Source organism: Aulostomus chinensis, chromosome 11 (assembly GCF_037954235.1).
Source record: "Aulostomus chinensis isolate RoL2024-O1b breed Wild chromosome 11, RoL_Achi_v1.0, whole genome shotgun sequence".
Lineage (NCBI taxonomy): Eukaryota > Metazoa > Chordata > Actinopteri > Syngnathiformes > Aulostomidae > Aulostomus > Aulostomus chinensis.
Window position 1 is genome coordinate 26863759 of NC_141330.1, and position 7566 is coordinate 26871324.

At 47.4% G+C, this 7566-nt stretch overlaps 1 protein-coding gene across 2 annotated transcripts in view; it reads left to right on the forward strand.

Moving 5' to 3' along the window:
• Nucleotides 1–7566, forward strand: part of tsnare1 (T-SNARE Domain Containing 1) — a 130569-nt gene that overhangs the window by 55935 nt on the left and 67068 nt on the right. The gene's annotated exons all lie outside the window — the stretch shown is intronic.

Below are 7566 nucleotides of genomic sequence, written 5' to 3' on the forward strand. Positions count from 1 at the left end.
AGCAGTACTACAAGGTAGGAGGTGTACTATGAGGCAGTACTACAAGGCAGGAGATGTACTATGAAGCAGTACTACAAGGCAGGAGGTATACTATGACGCAGTACTACAAGGCAGGAGATGTACTATGAGGCAGTACTACAAGGCAGGAGATGTACTATGAGGCAGTACTACAAGGCAGGAGGTGTACTATGAAACAGTACTACAAGGCAGGAGGTGTACTATGAGGCAGTACTACAAGGCAGGAGATGTACTATGAAGCAGTACTACAAGGCAGGAGGTGTACTATGAGGCAGTACTACAAGGCAGGAGATGTACTATGAGGCAGTACTACAAGGCAGGAGATGTTCTATGAGGCAGTACTACAAGGCAGGAGATGTACTATGAGGCAGAACTACAAGGCAGGAGGTGTACTATGAGGCAGTACTACAAGGCAGGAGATGTACTATGAGGCAGTACTACAAAGCAGGAGATGTACTATGAGGCAGTACTACAAGGCAGGAGATGTACTATGAGACAGTACTACAAGGCAGTACTACTAGGCAGGAGGTGTACTATGAAGCAGTACTACAAGGCAGGAGGTATACTATGACGCAGTACTACAAGGCAGGAGATGTACTATGAGGCAGTACTACAAGGCAGGAGATGTACTATGAGGCAGTACTACAAGGCAGGAGGTGTACTATGAAACAGTACTACAAGGCAGGAGGTGTACTATGAGGCAGTACTACAAGGCAGGAGGTGTACTATGAAGCAGTACTACAAGGCAGGAGGTGTACTATGAGGCAGTACTACAAGGCAGGAGATGTACTATGAGGCAGTACTACAAGGCAGGAGATGTTCTATGAGGCAGTACTACAAGGCAGGAGATGTACTATGAGGCAGAACTACAAGGCAGGAGGTGTACTATGAGGCAGTACTACAAGGCAGGAGATGTACTATGAGGCAGTACTACAAAGCAGGAGATGTACTATGAGGCAGTACTACAAGGCAGGAGATGTACTATGAGACAGTACTACAAGGCAGTACTACTAGGCAGGAGGTGTACTATGAGGCAGTACTACAAGGCAGGAGATGTCTATGAGGCAGTACTACAAGGCAGGAGATGTACTATGAGGCAGTACTACAAGGCAGGAGGTGTACTATGAGGCAGTATTACAAGGCAGGAGATGTACTATGAGGCAGTACTACAAGGCAGGAGATGTACTATGAGGCAGTAGTACAAGGCAGGAGATGTACCATGAGGCAGAACTACAAGGCAGTACTACTAGGCAGGAGGTGTACTATGAGGCAGTATTACTAGGCAGGAGGTGTACTATGAGGCAGTACTACAAGGCAGGAGATTAAATATGAAGCAGTACAACAAGGCAGGACGTATACTATGAGGCAGTACTACAAGGTAGGAGGTGTACTATGAAGCAGTACTACAAGGCAGGAGGTGTACTATGAGGCAGTACTACAAGGCAGGAGATGGACTATGAGGCAGTACTACAAGGCAGTACTACGAGGCAGTAGGTGTACTATGAGGCAGAACTACAAGGCAGGAGATGTACTATGAGGCAGTACTAAAATGCAGTACTACTAGGCAGGAGGAGTACTATGAGGCAGTACTACAAGGCAGGAGATGTACTATGAGGCAGTACTACAAGGCAGGAGATGTAGTATGACGCAGTACTACAAGGCAGTACTACAAGGCAGGAGGTGTACTATGAAGAAGTACTTCAAGGCAGGAGATGTATTATGAGGCAGTACTACAAGGCAGTACTACAAGGCAGGAGGTGTACTATGAGGCAGTTCTACAAGGCAGGAGGTGTACTATGAGGCAGTACTACAAGGCAGGAGATGTACTATGAGGCAGAACTACAAGGCAGGAGGTGTACTATGAGGCAGTACTACAAGGAAGGAGATGTACTATGAGGCAGTACTACAAGGCAGGAGATGTACTATGAGGCAGTACTACAAGGCAGGAGATGTACTATGAGGCAGTACTACAAGGCAGGAGATGTACCATGAGGCAGTACTACAAGGCAGTACTACTAGGCAGGAGGTGTATTATGAGGCAGTACTACTGGTCAGGAGGTGTACTATGAGGCAGTACTACAAGGCAGGACGTGTACTATGAGGCAGTTCTACAAGGCAGGTGATGTACTATGAGGCAGTACTACAAGTCAGGAGGTTTACTATGAGGCAGTACTACAAGGCAGGAGGTGTACTATGAAGCAGTACTACTAGGCAGGAGGTGTACTATGAAGCAGTACTACAAGGCAGGAGGTGTACTATGAGGCAGTACAACAAGGCAGGAGATGTACTATGAGGCAGTACTACAAGGCAGGAGGTGTTCTATGAAGCAGTACTAAAAGGCAGGAGGTGTACTATGAGGCAGTACTACAAGGTAGTAGATGTACTATGAGGCAGTACTACAAGGCAGGAGATGTACCATGGGGCAGTACTACAATGCAGTACTACTAGGCAGGAGGTGTACTATGAGGCAGTACTACAAGGCAGGAGATGTACTATGAGGCAGTACTACAAGGCAGGAGGTGTACTATGAGGCAGTACTACAAGGCAGTACTACAAGGCAGGAGGTGTACTATGAGGCAGTACTACAAGGCAGGAGGTGTACTATGAGGCAGTACTACAAGGCAGGAGAAGTACTATGAGGCAGTACTACAAGGCAGTACTACTAGGCAGGTGGTGTACTATGAGGCAGTATTACAAGGCAGGAGGTGTACTATGAGGCAGTACTACAAGGCAGATGGTGTACTATGAGGCAGTACTACAAGGCAGGAGATGTACTATTAGGCAGTACTACTAGGCAGGAGGTTTACTATGATGCAGTACTACAAGGCAGGAGGTGTACTATGAATCACTACTACAAGGCAGAAGGTGTACTATGAGGCAGTACTGCAAGGCAGGAGGTGTACTATGAGGCAGTACTACAAGGCAGGAGGTGTACTTTGAGGCAGTACTACAAGGCAGTACTACAAGGCAGGAGGTGTACTATGAAGCAGTACTACAAGGCAGGAGGTGTACTATGATGCAGTACTACAAGGCAGGAGATGTAGTATGAGGCAGTACTACAAGGCAGGAGGTGTACTATGAGGCAGTACTACAAGGCAGGAGGTGTACCATGAGGCAGTACTACAAGGCAGGAGGTGTACTATGAGGCAGTACTACTAGGCAGGAGGTGTACTATGAGGCAGTACTACAAGGCAGGAGATGTACTATGTGGCAGTACTACCAGGCAGGAGGTGTACTATGAGGCAGTACTACAAGGCAGGAGGTGTACTATGTGGCAATACTACAAGGCAGGAGATGTACTATGAGGCAGTACTACTAGGCAGGAGGTGTACTATGAATCACTACTACAAGGCAGGAGGTGTACTATGAGGCAGTACTACAAGGCAGGAGGTGTACTATGAGGCAGTACTACAAGGCAGGAGGTGTACTATGAGGTAGTACTACAAGGCAGGAGGTGTACTATGAGGCAGTACTACAAGGCAGGAGGTGTACTATGAGGCAGTACTACAAGGCAGGAGGTGTACTATGAGGCAGTACTACAAGGCAGGAGGTGTACTATGAGGCAGTACTACTAGGCAGATGGTGTACTATGAGGCAGTACTACAAGGCAGGAGATGTACTATGATGCAGTACTACAAGGCAGGAGGTGTACTATGAGGCAGTACTACTAGGCAGGAGGTGTACTATGAGGCGGTACTACAAGGCAGGAGATGTACTATGAGGCAGTACTGCAAGGCAGGAGATGTACTATTAGGCAGTACTACTAGGCAGGAGGTTTACTATGATGCAATACTACAAGGCAGGAGGTGTACTATGAATCACTACTACAAGGCAGAAGGTGTACTATGAGGCAGTACTGCAAGGCAGGAGGTGTACTATGAGGCAGTACTACAAGGCAGGAGGTGTACTATGAGGCTGTACTACAAGGCAGTACTACAAGGCAGGAGGTGTACTATGAGGCAGTACTACAAGGCAGGAGGTGTACTATGAGGCAGTACTACAAGGCAGTACTACAAGGCAGGAGATGTACTATGAGGCAGAACTACAAGGCAGGAGGTGTACTATGAGGCAGTACTACAAGGCAGGAGATGTACTATGAGGCAGTACTACAAAGCAGGAGATGTACTATGAGGCAGTACTACAAGGCAGGAGATGTACTATGAGACAGTACTACAAGGCAGTACTACTAGGCAGGAGGTTTACTATGAAGCAGTACTACAAGGCAGGAGGTATACTATGACGCAGTACTACAAGGCAGGAGATGTACTATGAGGCAGTACTACAAGGCAGGAGATGTACTATGAGGCAGTACTACAAGGCAGGAGGTGTACTATGAAACAGTACTACAAGGCAGGAGGTGTACTATGAGGCAGTACTACAAGGCAGGAGGTGTACTATGAAGCAGTACTACAAGGCAGGAGGTGTACTATGAGGCAGTACTACAAGGCAGGAGATGTACTATGAGGCAGTACTACAAGGCAGGAGATGTTCTATGAGGCAGTACTACAAGGCAGGAGATGTACTATGAGGCAGAACTACAAGGCAGGAGGTGTACTATGAGGCAGTACTACAAGGCAGGAGATGTACTATGAGGCAGTACTACAAAGCAGGAGATGTACTATGAGGCAGTACTACAAGGCAGGAGATGTACTATGAGACAGTACTACAAGGCAGTACTACTAGGCAGGAGGTGTACTATGAGGCAGTACTACAAGGCAGGAGATGTCTATGAGGCAGTACTACAAGGCAGGAGATGTACTATGAGGCAGTACTACAAGGCAGGAGGTGTACTATGAGGCAGTATTACAAGGCAGGAGATGTACTATGAGGCAGTACTACAAGGCAGGAGATGTACTATGAGGCAGTAGTACAAGGCAGGAGATGTACCATGAGGCAGAACTACAAGGCAGTACTACTAGGCAGGAGGTGTACTATGAGGCAGTATTACTAGGCAGGAGGTGTACTATGAGGCAGTACTACAAGGCAGGAGATTAAATATGAAGCAGTACAACAAGGCAGGACGTATACTATGAGGCAGTACTACAAGGTAGGAGGTGTACTATGAAGCAGTACTACAAGGCAGGAGGTGTACTATGAGGCAGTACTACAAGGCAGGAGATGGACTATGAGGCAGTACTACAAGGCAGTACTACGAGGCAGTAGGTGTACTATGAGGCAGAACTACAAGGCAGGAGATGTACTATGAGGCAGTACTAAAATGCAGTACTACTAGGCAGGAGGAGTACTATGAGGCAGTACTACAAGGCAGGAGATGTACTATGAGGCAGTACTACAAGGCAGGAGATGTACTATGAGACAGTACTACAAGGCAGTACTACAAGGCAGGAGGTGTACTATGAAGAAGTACTTCAAGGCAGGAGATGTATTATGAGGCAGTACTACAAGGCAGTACTACAAGGCAGGAGGTGTACTATGAGGCAGTTCTACAAGGCAGGAGGTGTACTATGAGGCAGTACTACAAGGCAGGAGATGTACTATGAGGCAGAACTACAAGGCAGGAGGTGTACTATGAGGCAGTACTACAAGGAAGGAGATGTACTATGAGGCAGTACTACAAGGCAGGAGATGTACTATGAGGCAGTACTACAAGGCAGGAGATGTACTATGAGGCAGTACTACAAGGCAGGAGATGTACCATGAGGCAGTACTACAAGGCAGTACTACTAGGCAGGAGGTGTATTATGAGGCAGTACTACTGGTCAGGAGGTGTACTATGAGGCAGTACTACAAGGCAGGACGTGTACTATGAGGCAGTTCTACAAGGCAGGTGATGTACTATGAGGCAGTACTACAAGTCAGGAGGTTTACTATGAGGCAGTACTACAAGGCAGGAGGTGTACTATGAAGCAGTACTACTAGGCAGGAGGTGTACTATGAAGCAGTACTACAAGGCAGGAGGTGTACTATGAGGCAGTACAACAAGGCAGGAGATGTACTATGAGGCAGTACTACAAGGCAGGAGGTGTTCTATGAAGCAGTACTAAAAGGCAGGAGGTGTACTATGAGGCAGTACTACAAGGTAGTAGATGTACTATGAGGCAGTACTACAAGGCAGGAGATGTACCATGGGGCAGTACTACAATGCAGTACTACTAGGCAGGAGGTGTACTATGAGGCAGTACTACAAGGCAGGAGATGTACTATGAGGCAGTACTACAAGGCAGGAGGTGTACTATGAGGCAGTACTACAAGGCAGTACTACAAGGCAGGAGGTGTACTATGAGGCAGTACTACAAGGCAGGAGGTGTACTATGAGGCAGTACTACAAGGCAGGAGAAGTACTATGAGGCAGTACTACAAGGCAGTACTACTAGGCAGGTGGTGTACTATGAGGCAGTATTACAAGGCAGGAGGTGTACTATGAGGCAGTACTACAAGGCAGATGGTGTACTATGAGGCAGTACTACAAGGCAGGAGATGTACTATTAGGCAGTACTACTAGGCAGGAGGTTTACTATGATGCAGTACTACAAGGCAGGAGGTGTACTATGAATCACTACTACAAGGCAGAAGGTGTACTATGAGGCAGTACTGCAAGGCAGGAGGTGTACTATGAGGCAGTACTACAAGGCAGGAGGTGTACTATGAGGCAGTACTACAAGGCAGTACTACAAGGCAGGAGGTGTACTATGAAGCAGTACTACAAGGCAGGAGGTGTACTATGATGCAGTACTACAAGGCAGGAGATGTAGTATGAGGCAGTACTACAAGGCAGGAGGTGTACTATGAGGCAGTACTACAAGGCAGGAGGTGTACCATGAGGCAGTACTACAAGGCAGGAGGTGTACTATGAGGCAGTACTACTAGGCAGGAGGTGTACTATGAGGCAGTACTACAAGGCAGGAGATGTACTATGTGGCAGTACTACCAGGCAGGAGGTGTACTATGAGGCAGTACTACAAGGCAGGAGGTGTACTATGTGGCAATACTACAAGGCAGGAGATGTACTATGAGGCAGTACTACTAGGCAGGAGGTGTACTATGAATCACTACTACAAGGCAGGAGGTGTACTATGAGGCAGTACTACAAGGCAGGAGGTGTACTATGAGGCAGTACTACAAGGCAGGAGGTGTACTATGAGGTAGTACTACAAGGCAGGAGGTGTACTATGAGGCAGTACTACAAGGCAGGAGGTGTACTATGAGGCAGTACTACAAGGCAGGAGGTGTACTATGAGGCAGTACTACAAGGCAGGAGGTGTACTATGAGGCAGTACTACTAGGCAGATGGTGTACTATGAGGCAGTACTACAAGGCAGGAGATGTACTATGATGCAGTACTACAAGGCAGGAGGTGTACTATGAGGCAGTACTACTAGGCAGGAGGTGTACTATGAGGCGGTACTACAAGGCAGGAGATGTACTATGAGGCAGTACTGCAAGGCAGGAGATGTACTATTAGGCAGTACTACTAGGCAGGAGGTTTACTATGATGCAATACTACAAGGCAGGAGGTGTACTATGAATCACTACTACAAGGCAGAAGGTGTACTATGAGGCAGTACTGCAAGGCAGGAGGTGTACTAT